The following is a 14033-nucleotide window of genomic DNA, read 5'->3' on the forward strand; positions in this document are numbered from 1 at the left end:
AGGAGAGTTCTTCTATTTCTTCTCATACCACTTCTCCATCCACTATCACATTGGAGACATTGCATGATGATGATAGTTCTTTTGAGGATCTTAATCATCCTAATCCCGATGAGGAGTCTTCTTCCTCCACTTCAGATGGTGACAGTGATTTTGAGGATTCGCATTCTTCTCATAGTCATCCTTTAGAGGTTGATGATTCTCCCCCAGACTCTCCAGCTTTAGTGCCTCTTTGGGCTCGACAAACTTTTGAGTCAGTAGGAGATTGGCTTGGTGATCCATCAGATTCTAGAAGAACTAGGTCACAATTTCAGCAAGCTCCACATCTCTTCATTGCTTCAGCTTTTGATCCACAGTATTTTTGAGAAGCTACAGGTGTTCCCGAATGGGATGTTGCAATGCAAGAAGAGTTTAATTCCTTGGAAATGAATCACACATGGGATTTAGTTCCTCTTCCTAAGGGAAGGAAACTTGTTCGATGCAAGTGGATCTATCGAACAAAATTTGTAGCAAATGGGTCGGTTGATAAGTATAAGGCTCGCTTGGTAGCAAAAGGCTTTTCCCAAGTTCTAGGGGTTGATTACTCTGAGACTTTTGCTCCAGTTGCTAAGATGAATTCCATCCGGCTTGTCCTTGCTATTGCTACAACCCATCATTGGGAAGTTCATCAGATGGATGTCAAGAGTGCATTTCTTCATGGTGACCTTTAGGAGGAAATCTACATGGAGTAGCCACAAGGGTTTGTTCAAGATCCTTCACTTGTGTGTCGACTTCGAAAGTCTCTCTATGGCCTCAAACAAGCTCCTCGAGCTTGGTATGCCAAGATGGACTCCTTCCTTCTGACAATTGGTTTTACTCGATGCCATTCTGATCCGAACATCTACACTTTGCACCAGGATGATACTCTCACATTTCTAGTTCTCTATGTTGATGACTTGTTGATCACATGGAGTCACTCATCCACCATCAAGGTAGTGAAAACTACTCTACATGATAGATTTCTGATGTCAGACTTGGGTCTTCTACATTACTTCTTGGGAATTGAGATTACTCAATCTTCTTCAGGCATCTTTCTTGGACAGCCCAAGTATGCACTCGATATGCTCTCTAGATTTCGCATGGCTGATTGTAAGCCTGCACCTACTCCTTTTTTATCTGGGGTCAAACTTGAGGCTAAGTGCTCTTCACCCTTGGTTGATAGCACTTTATATGGACAAATTGTTGGGAGCCTCATCTACTTGACTCATACGAGACCTGACATTTCATATGTTGTGGGTATGGTCTCTAGATTCATGCAGGAGCCACATGAGTTGCATTGGAAAGCAGCTAAGTGGATTCTCCACTACATTCAAGGTACTCACAATTATGGAATTTAGTATGCAGTAGGCATGGATATTGACTTGGTGGGATATACGGATTCAGATTGGGCGGGTGATTCTCAAGATCACAAATCCACTTCAGGGTATTGCTTCTCACTTGGTTCTGGTCTAGTTTGTTTGTCGAGTAAGAAGCAGTCTACAATTGCTCTTTCATCAATAGAGGCTGAGTATCGAGGGGCAGTTAATGCCACCACTGAGGCTATTTGGCTTCAGAATATTCTTACTGAGTTTGGTATTCCAGTTAGGAAGCCTACTATCATCTTTTGTGATAATCAAAATGTTATACAGATCTCAAGAAATCCAGTTCATCACCAGAGGATGAAACATATTGAGATACATATGCACTATATTCGGGAGCTCATTCAGGAAAGCATCATTGATCTTAAGTATTGTTCTACAACGGAGCAAACTGCGGACATCTTCACCAAACCCTTCACCAAAAGCAAGTTCCTTCGTTTGTGATCTTTGCTTAGGATACGATAGGTGTCTACTCCAGGAGGGACTTCTTAGTCCTTCTTTGTTTCTCTCCTTATTTAGGGGGGGGTTATTCCTCTTATGGGTGGCTTCTTCTTTTGGGGGGGCTATCTATGTACATGGGTACCTAACATGGTTGCATTTGCCGGGACCCATATTTTCACCCACCTAAGCTATGCTTAAGGGGGGGTGTTAGTGTAGGTTTTTTATTTTCCTTATGTTAGGGGATATTTATTTTTCCTACACATATTATTTAAGCTTGCTTAGGTTAATAGGAGTGGTTTATATGAGGACACGTGGTGAAATAGTTCAGCTACATGTGTAACTCTCCACCTCACATGGGTAGTTGAGTTACACACCCTCTTTTGGCTTATTGTGCCACCTCTCATAATCACTATTTTGTCATTTCCTAAGTGGGTTATGGGGTAGTTGGGTTTCACACCCTCTTTTGGCCTTATGTGCCAACTTTCTCAACTCCTTTTTTGTCTTCATGTAAGGAGGTTATGCCACATGTTTTGGCATTTACCAAGAAGGTAAAGCCTCCCACTTTTTATTGGGAATAGGAGTTAATGCACCCCTTGGATGTATATGCTTATATTTTTCTATATAATAATTACTATACTCTCACCTTCACTAGTCAAGTTATTGAAGTGATGGCTTGCTGAGAGTCTTCTCCAAATTCTCCACTTTGTCTCTATTTCTCTGTCTCATATTGAAATTATCTCCATTCAGCTATTTTGATCTTCGATCATCTGTTGTGTGAGGAGTTGCATGTGATCTATGACCGACATAAAATCTTGGCTCGATTCTTGCTTCTTGTAGAATCTCACAAATATTAATTCTTTCCAATATGCCTTTCATTGTTGATTAAAACCATTTCACAACCCTATTTGTGATAAAAAGAACATTTCAAATTACTAATGTTATGATCAACTAAATTCCCTAATAGGAAATGATGTTGATGGATGAGGTAACTCTTATTTGCAATTGACTATACTTAGAACTTGAAGAATGTATTGCTAAAAATATAAGAATAAACTTGTATTTGTATTCAATATTGTACTTCATTAGTGTAGAGCACAAGGTAAAGTATGTGTTGTACAACCTTCATTGTAGGTAGATAAAATGAATTACTTTGGTCAAACATATAAACACAATTTGAATCATGTTTCACCATTCAATGAAGGAATTCATGTACAAATAAAATTTCGCAAGATATAATTTATTTAAGATTTATCTTTTTAGATGTTTTTTTTTTATGAGTTTCATAGTAAATGCACTCTACTTTGTGTGGTGTGCTTCACGACATGATCTTCTCATTTTTTTAGTGATAAATTGTGTTCTTCATAGCATATTGGTGGAATGTGGTAGTATTGGCATGACTATTTAACCATTGAAGAGCTTTGAACAATAAAAAATAATTATATTTATGCAAGATATGCATGATTTTCATGGATTAGAAACTATTGATATCCGTGAGGGAGGATTACTTTCTTTTAATCACATGTTTGTCTTTCATGTCACCACTATCTTTAATCTACAATAGTACAGTCTCTAACTCTATTGTATTATTATAATATTATATAATATTATTATTTATCTTTATTTATTATCTCTATATACTATTATATTTATTCTACTTCCAATGCATCTGAAAGAAAATATTAGAAATTATAATTCAAAGAAGTGTTTATCTATCAATTATCAAAATTAACTAAATATTTTTATTTCTCCCAATTTATAATATTATAAATGTAATGCCATAAATTTCATAATGAAAATAGAATACACACCATTTTATTTTATTTTGTTTTTGAAAGATCTTTTAACTCTAAGGTTTGATTTGATACTTACATGAGGTAGAGAATGGAACCATTTGGCATAATTCTAGTGGGTGAACAAATATTCACATGCATATTTTGTAACATAGATTATAGTATTATGTGATTAGTATCGTAGAAAGGTCTTTCAAGGATAGCTATTTGGACAATTATTCCTTGGTGGGTGACCATCTATTGATAGAGAGTGATTAAGTTTTCTCAAGATAGGCGTAGCATTAGGTCATCATGTTGAATTTCTAATGTCATTAGTTAGAGAGTTAATTTAATTTAGTAATAAAGTTTAAATGTCTCATCAAATAGAAAAGAGGATCTAGGAGAAAATGATCTACACAAATTATCGATAATGCAAAAACCCCAATGATATAGGTGATAATGGAAGGGGGCTCATGGTTGTGGCTTGGATAAACCAAGCGATAATTTCTATAGCTTGGTGTAGAATTATACTATTTTTACATTGCTATTAAAATAATCCACACATTTTCTTGATTATTGCCACAATGTATTGGCTTATAGATCATTGAATTTGTGTGTAGTTACGTAGTGTTGAAACTAGGCAGTGTTAGATATGTCTACAACTTTTGCAATAAAAAATGTTGACTAAATGTATAAGTAACACCACTTTCCTTGATCAATTTACCAAAAAAATATTATTTATTAAAGAAATGATAGTAAGCATCATGGGACAATGGGGTTTGATTTGAAAATGACACCATTCCTAGCATTCCTGACCCCCACAAAAAGATAAATGGAATTGCACAAATATATTATTAAATTTAAATATAATATTGCTAAAATTGATTAAAAATCATTAAACAATAGAAATACAAATACATTAATGTCAAGTGCACAAATTTTCACACTAAGCTTATTTTACTCATATCTCAAGTGCAAAACTTTGATGGATTCTTGTAAAGTGTTGGACCACATGAAATAACGACAGTGTCTCATGGAATATGACTATCATTGTGTTTAGAAGGTATGTGTTTTTCTCTCAAGGTAATCACACAAACATATATAGAACAATGACAGATAAACACACTTTGTAGACATAGATGATTGAGATAAATTTAATTTGTCTTGCATCATTAAAAATATCTATTAATTATAGATCATAAATACACTAGATATAATAAATAAATTGAAATCATCATACAACTTTATTTATTAACAAACATTCCTCACTAATAATACTAAAGAATAAAATTAATTACATGATCGATCCATCTTGCCTATAAAATATCATGTTGAATTCGAGGTTGAAACATGATAATATTAATTCTTTTCAATATGCCTTTCATTGTTGATTAAAACCATTTCACAACCCTATTTGTGATAAATAGAACATTTCAAATTACTGATGTTATGATCAACTAAATTCCCTAATAGGAAATGATGTTGATGGATGGGGTAACTCTTATTTGCAATTGACTATACTTAGAACTTGATGAATGTATTGCTAAAAATATAAGAATAAACTTGTATTTGTATTCAATATTGTACTTCATTAGTGTAGAGTACAAGGTAAAGTATGTGTTGTACAACCTTCATTGTAGGTAGATAAAATGAATTACTTTGGTCAAACATATAAACACAATTTGAATCATGTTTCACCATTCAATGACGGAATTCATCTACAAATAAAATTTCACAAGATATAATTTATTAAAGATTTATCTTTTTAGATGTTTTGTTTTTATGAGTTTCATAGTAAATGTACTCTACTTTGTGTGGTGTGCTTCATGACATGATCTTCTCATTTTTTTAGTGATAAATTGTGTTCTTTATAGCGTATTGGTGGAATGTGGTAGTATTGGCATGACTATTTAACCATTGAAGAGCTTCAAACAATAAAAAATAATTATATTTATGCAAGATATGCATGATTTTCATGGATTAGAAACTATTGATATCCGTGAGGGAGGATTACTTTCTTTTAATCACATGTTTGTCTTTCATGTCACCACTATCTTTAATCTACAATAGTACAGTCTCTAACTCTATTGTATTATTATAATATTATATAATATTATTATTTATCTTTATTTATTATCTCTATATACTGTTATATCTATTCTACTTCCAATGCATTTGAAAGAAAATATTATAAATTATAATTAAAAAAAGTGTTTATCTATCAATTATCAAAATTAACTAAATATTTTTATTTCTCCCAATTTATAATATTATAAATGTAATGCCAGAAATTTCATAATGAAAATAGAATACGCACCATTTTCTTTTATTTTGTTTTTGAAAGATCTTTTAACTCTAAGGTCTGATTTGATACTTACATGAGGTAGAGAATGGAACCATTTGGCATAATTCTAGTGGGTGAACAAATATTCACATGCATATTTTGTAACATAGATTATATCATTATGCGATTAGTATCATAGAAAGGTCTTTGAAGGATAGCTATTTGGACAATTATTCCTTGGTAGTTGACCATCAATTGATAGAGAGTGATTAAGTTTTCCCAAGATAGGCTTAGCATTAGGTCATCATGTTGAATTTCTAATGTCATTAGTTAGAGAGTTAATTTAATTTAGTAATAAAGTTTAAATGTCTCATCAAATAGAAAAGAGGATCTAGGAGAAAATGATCTACATAAATTATCGATAATGCAAAAACCCAAATGATATAGGTGATAATGGAAGGGGGTTCATGGTTGCGGCTTGGATACACCAAGCTATAATTTCTATAGCTTGGTGTAGAATTATACTATTTTTACATTACTATTAAAATAATCCACACATTTTCCTAATTATTGCCACAATGTATTGGCTTATAGATCATTGAATTTGTGTGTAGTTACGTAGTGTTGAAACTAGGTAGCGCTAGATATGTCTACAACTTTTCCAATAAAAAATGTTCACTAAATGTATAAGTAACACCACTTTCCTTGATCAATTTACCAAAAAAATATTATTTACATGAATAGAAATTGTTGATAGCTTACTACTAAGTGAAATATGTCGAGAATATTCTTTTGAGTAGTAGTTGATATAATCTTTAGCCATGACAATATATTTCATTTTAGGGAAGGAATATTTTCTCTAGAACATTAACTTCTGTTGTTACAACCCAAGCTTATCTCTCTTAATTTTTAAATACATTATTGAAGTATAACTTTAAAGAGATTATTTTATTTATGATTGCTTTGCACTAGTATTAAATTAAAAAGGGATATTCTTTGATATTCATAGTTAAAGGAGTCTTCTTTTATGTTTTTAGTTACATTTTTTTTTGAGTCATTAAGATTCTTTATTTACTGACCTATGCCTATTCTCAACATAAAAACACACACCTGCAAAAAAAGAAATTTGCATAACATGATGGTTTTTCATCATATTTTTGGGGTTTTAGTAGCATTGTGGAGGCTGATTATGAGGATTCGAATGATGAAAATCATGTGAAAAATCTATCATGATTTGCATATTTTGATTTTGGTATGGAATGTGGTTTTGTGTGGAGATTAGTTGTGTCTCATATATTGGCCAAAAATAAAGGAGAGCCAGTAATGGTGCATGAGGGGAGTAGATTTTTATAATTTCTTCCTATATAATTTAGGGGATTGCAGAATTATTAGCCAATAGGCTATATATGGTGGGCATCACCCACCAAAATTCAGAAATCTCACGTCGTTAAATTGTCTCAAAATCATATAAAATTTAAATTAAAACATAATTAGATAAGTATCATTTATTATAGTGTTAATAAATCTAAGATGCACTAAAAACAAAGAGAAGTGCTAAGGGATTGTAATTGTTAATCATTATTATTGTTGATCTATATTATTTAAAATTAATTTTATGTCAAATTTTTTTTATCCTTGATTCTTGCAAAATCATATTACTTACATTTAAAATATATAGTTTTTATCTTATGATATTTAAAAAAATTAATAAAATTAAAAATATTTTCACAAAAATTAGAACAAAGAATCAATACAAGAGATAGGAAGGTTTGCATAATATTTTTTTAAAATTATATTTAAATAGCTCATTAATTAAATAATAAAAAAACATTAAAAATAACATTAAAGGATAATAAATAATAATTTTTATAGCCTGTAGTCAAGAACAACATATCCAAAAACTAGCCCAACATTGATGATATATTAAAAAGGAATGGCTAAAACAATATTGTCTACTAAGTCAAAATAACAAATTTCTCAAGTATGAAAAATTATAACAAGATAGGACAGTCTAAATATTAATTATTTATTAATATTTTATTATAAAATTAAATTAAAATATTTAATTTCAAATTTTTTCCATATAATAGTATTTTTTCTTGCACACGATCATATTATTCGAAAAATAAGTAGATATGACATAGCCATTATTTTCTCCTAATTTCAAATTAGTTTTCAAACTCTTGCTTCAAATTCAAATTCATTGTTGATCAAGCTTAACTTTTGTGATTCTCAACACTTCCTCTTCATAAGGGAAAATGACTTTTGACTTTTCCATAAAATTTTCACCACTTTCTTCCTAGGTTACATAGGGAGGGTCATAAATTGATAAAATGTAAAATTTATACATAAGTAATTATACAGCTCAAAGCTAGACATATTAGGTACTTAATTTTGAAAAAGAATTGAAAAAACCTTTTTACACTACTTAGAAACATAATTGAATAGAGTCATGCTATAATATAACATAATTTTCAACATAAAAATCTTAGTTTCTTCATGGGTCTCAATCTGTGTCACAAAGAATTTACCACATCGAGATTTTCTTGAGAATGTCTAAATATTTCTATTAAACTTTATATCACTTACATACTTAAAATATTTGATAGTAAATATTAGATATAAATAAAAATATTATAAATTAAGCTTAATAACTCTTGTACACAATTTATATAATAATAATATTCTATGTGTTTTCTTTCTAATTCTAATAGAATATAAATAAAATTTATTCATAATATTAATATAAGAAGAATCTAATTACTTATAAATTACATTTATCATGAATTAATATCAAAACCTATTTTGTTTTATAAATTATATAAATTTTGATAATAACCAAAAATTCATAACTATATATCATCAAATATTTTTTTAATTGAATTCACTACAAAAATAAATAAATAGAGGTACCTAGCATATCTTAACCACTTTAAGTTCATATTTTGTTTTCAAAAGATCAATGAAAAACTTTCTTTATCGAAATTTATGATTGACTACTTTAAGTTTATCCTTTCTCTTCCAAAGATCATTGAAAAACTTGCTTTATCAAAATTTATAACTAGGGGTTCAATTATGAATGGTGAATAATAATAACTAATATTAATATGAATATTTGTATCCTTACTTTTAGTATCATAATTTATATCTTAATTGTTGTTAATGTTGCCCACCAATTATAAACGACTCCTCTCCCTTTCTTTAAAATTTAGAAAATGAAAAAACATAAATTAGGCACATGCCTTGATTGACCCGTCTGCACATTGCTCTTCCACATTCTGGTAAATTGTATTGATTTTCTTCCATGTTCAGTAAAATAAATAAGCCTTTGTTTGGACCGAATCCTTGAACAAATAAATTAGATCTTGATTAGACTAAATCAACATTGCAATGCCTATTTAACGCATGTATGGGAGCGCCTATTTATAGCACCATTTGGCTTCTGATAGTCAAAATTCCTCATTTAAATATGAATTTGAACTTACACATATTTTTCTCACATGTAAAACGACAAATAACTTCAATAAAATATCTTATTGTTAAATTGGAATAATTTCCTTGAAAAATCTTTACATTTAGGAGTAAAAAAGAAATGATTTCAATAGCACGGTGAACCCTAAAAAATAGGGTTTACTTTTACACGGTCATATCACCTTTCTGAATGTCGAAGTCCGATATCCCGTTTAAGCCAAATTTTTATAGATTTCACTGTTTCTGCAACACCATAAGATGCACTGTCAATTATCATATATACACCATGCACACTTGCAATTGGAGTCAGGCTTAGCATAGACTCGGCCCTTGCATCACCTCTTCTTTCCGATGCATTTTGCAAAACATAACCAAACAAAATAGGGTTTCAATTTTGGTACATCCAATTTAGGGTTTCTACAATGAAACAAAAAATATATTTAAAGTGATAACCAACTAAAATAGTAGAAACTTGGCACCTAAGCTATTTTATAGAATGCCACATTGCATTGTTTCTGTTGCACTACATGAACCAACGATGCCTATGAATAAATTCAAAACATTATAAAATTGATTTTCGAATGTTGTAGTCTTGGATATTCACGCGTTCTCTCGCATCGGAGATTAGAAGAGACGGTGGAAGTTTTAACATATAAAAGTCTATCATCTAGTTATATTATAATCAACTTTCATAATTTATTTTAACTATTAAAGCTATAAAAGATTGGTTAAATCATAATAATATAAGCTTGGTTAATTATTAAACTATAAAAATTATAAAAAACATTTTTAATTGGAATTTGATACTAATTTGATTTTGAGATGGTAGAAATGGACATTTGTCTATTTCATAATTTTTACGGTGCTAAAATATGGTTCATTGATGTTTTGACAAATATTTATTGCAAGAATTATCATCTACCAAGATATACATGATTTTCACGTATTAGAAATTACTTATATTAAAGAAACTCTTAGATAAGAATTGGCCATGAAAGTAAATCTAGGCTGTTCTTTTGAAGAGAAAGTACCTCTTTGCAACAAAAAAAAAAATTTATTTTTCCTCAATTTGTATTTATTAGAATCTATGTGGTATACAAAGGGAGAGAGTGATAAAAGAGATATAGGGAGAAATATAGAAAGGGGAAAGTATGAGACAAGAGGACATGAAGAGATGTGTAGAGAAAAGTAAATAGAGAGAGGAAAAGGAGATAAAAATAAGAGATATAAAAGGAAAGAGAGATAGTTAATGTAGAGATTGGATTTTGATCAACTCTTTTATATCAGGAATTCAAACATCTATGTAAGTGTAGAATATTGTGTTAAGAATATTCTTCTAGATACATTTTCTATTTTGTTGTTATCCTGTTCACATATTTATTTCTTAGGTGTGAAATCTTGCATGTAAATGCATATTTAATTCTATAAACAACAACTATTCTAGGTTGCAGTGCACTATGTACTTATTTCTAAAGTAATCCAAATTGATCCTTCAATCTTTTGATTATTGGAATGGTTTGTAGTTTGCATATTGACTATTATTCTTGGTTCTCAAATGATATGAGAGCTAAAATATCAAATGATAGTTGCTTGTAGGTTGGTCCATGTATTGGGAGGTTTATTCCATACTAGTGGCATGCGGTGTGTTGTACAAAAGCAAGGCATTGCATGATGGGATACTGATCCCATCAACAAAACTTTGTAGAAAAATAAGGGTAAACCAAAGGATGAAACAACGATCAGCAACCGAGTAAGGCTTGGTAGTCAAAGCAGCCCAAAGGAACACTAAAACCCCCACAATAGTAGAGTAGAAATGAAACACAATCCTCCACCCACATTCCAAGGGATTGTCGAAGCTTTCCGAAACCACAATATCACTTGTATCTTCATAGTATTATTTCACGGTTGCTGTAACTGCCTTCGATGGTAGCGATTATATTGACATGGTCACTGATAAATTTAATGAACTGGGAAATGATGCATTTAAGCTGTTTTGAACCTCCCCCAAAGCATTATAGTTTGCAGAGTTTTCTCTCCGGTTTACATTTTTCTATGGCCAATTATACCTATCAATCAAAACTATAATCTTGTGGGTGTTTACTTGGTTAGTTTTTCTTGTGCTCAATTTAGAGCTTTCAAACTTATAGGTTTGTGGGTATTTGATTTGGTTGCATTTTCCTATTCCCTATTTAATAATCTATCTTGGGTATTTGGTTTGGATGTCTTTTCGTATGATTAGTTCTGTGAATCAAACTTATAGTTATGTGGGTGTTTAATTCGATTTCATTTTTTTTTGCCCAATTGTCTCAATCATTGTCTGCATAGCTAAATTAATTGTATTTGATTTGGTTATTTAAGTGTATTTTGGATTAGATCTTTTTGTGCAGTTATGCCAAGAAGTACAGTTCGATCAGTGAGCTTGTGTAGGGATACAATGCTTTTGTTTAGAACATGGATTTAATGGAGTCAACAAACAACATGAATCTTCCTTACACTTTCAGAATTAATGGTAACTCACTCATGTCTTCTTAAGGAAAACATTTAGCCCTATTCAAGAATCTAGATGTTGGATTGAAGTTGGGATGTTGGCATGCCTTATGAATTAATTTTGAGTGGCTTGTTACAATGTCTGATTAGCAGTGAATTGGTATAAACCTAACAAATTGAGAAATCTATAGGGTATTAGATTGTTTGAACTTCGGGGTTTATAATCTAGGTCAAGCATCTATTTATACAGGGATTGCAGGAGAATTACAAGCTTAGGATGTGGTCTTATCTGATTTCTTGTAAAAGGGTTATGCTTTCCATGGAAGATCCAAGGATCAATTATGGGCTCATAAGAAATTAGGCATTAGAGTCTTTGTTTAAGCCATAGATCAAACAAATCTTTGTCCGACTAAGATTTTTTTTCATGTAATAACTATCAAATCAAAACATCATTTCGTTTATATGTAGAAATTTGTATTTTGAGCTCTAAATACTTCTTGTAAGGTCATTTAGATAGCTCAGCTCATTGGCAGTAGTCAACTCAGTCTAATGGAAACAAAAATGATCATCCTTTGGTCTATGTGGCTAGAATAAGGCATAGTTTCTTTTTTGAATATAGGTTAGAACACTATCATGAAATTTTCATATGAGAGGTAGGGGTGACAATCAAATTCCAAACCTGATTGAGACCTTATCCACTGCTTAGAATCCATTAAGAGAACTCGTGCAAGTTCCTCTACAACTGAAAATTCTCTCTATCTACTCTAGCTAGTGAAATCTTAAAGATTATAATGATTATGTATATGGCCGAGCATAACAGTCAGCAAAACCTAGAATAATAGGCTTGCTTCTAAGTTTTCATACTTTATTTTTTTCATTTGTAGTCTTGTTGACTCTCCATTGACATTAATATAGAATTGTTATCACAGAATAATGGTATACATAGTTTAAGGAAGCTACATGATATAACCTTGCAGAGTTGCCCCTGTTCTACCAAAAGTTATAACTCCAATTTTGTCCATACTTAACTGTATTTTAGAAAACCAATACCCATTTTTTAACTTATTGCTATGACTTTAGTGCCAAATAAAGGGATGGTTCCAAAATCAAGAGCACAACATTATCTTTTTGTCTGAGATTACACAGCATTATTAAAGATTAACTTCATGAACTTTAATAATAACAAAAATATGTTTTGTGTAGTGAAAATAGGAGGAAAGTACTGTGTAAGAAGTCATATAAGCCAATGAATGAAAAGCTAGAAAATTAATTTTTAATATGATATCACTAACAATTATTTATATTAAGGTGTAACATTTAGATGATATTATTAACAATTACTTATCATGTTAAGTGGGGTTTGATTTTGGGAAATTGTGCAAATCTTTAAAACAAAATTATGAACTCTACCTATTGTTTGTGTTTTTTGGCCTTGCTGCAAAAATGAGCTCAAAAAATAGATTGGTTATATAAAAGAATATCATAACCATTATTTTTACTACTCACGAAATAACACACAACAAATTTGGCAGTTTGTGATTACTTCTGAGTTTTTCATGTGTTATGCTACAATGGCATATAGGAAGTTTCAGTTATTGTAGGAAGTTTCAGTTATTGTAGATGTGAAAATGAATTAATTGATCATTTCCTCCAATTCCCATCTTGAGGATATGAAGATTTTTATGGAATGGATGTTCCTTAATAAAAGAGTGGAAAAAGTGAAACATTGAATCACTCTTTGAAAGACCTGAAAAAATCAGTAGCATTGTCAAGATCTCCAAATGTTATTACATTGAAACCGGAGAGTACAATAGATGTGATTCATCTCACATTTGACCAAAAACTATCACTAACCACATACCTCTACTGTTATTTTCACCTTATCAATGTAAGATGTTTCAATTGGGGTGTGAGATTTTTCCCTTTGGAAAATGAGCTGATGCTACTTCACATTGTAAATTTGTTTTATGAATTTAGTCTTGTTTTACTTAAGTGGGTTGAGATGAACATAACTTTTACATTTTTAAGAGAGAAGATGGAAGCATCTAACAAAAGGGTGCAACAAGGGTATCGACAACCAGAAACTGGTTTTTGTTTTTTGCTATGTCTGAAACACTTAAATTATGTAGTACTTAGCTAGGATAATGATTTTTTTGTTTGTGGAACCAAGAAGCGGCACACAGTTCA

Source organism: Cryptomeria japonica, chromosome 3, assembly GCF_030272615.1.
Source record: "Cryptomeria japonica chromosome 3, Sugi_1.0, whole genome shotgun sequence".
NCBI lineage: Eukaryota > Viridiplantae > Streptophyta > Pinopsida > Cupressales > Cupressaceae > Cryptomeria > Cryptomeria japonica.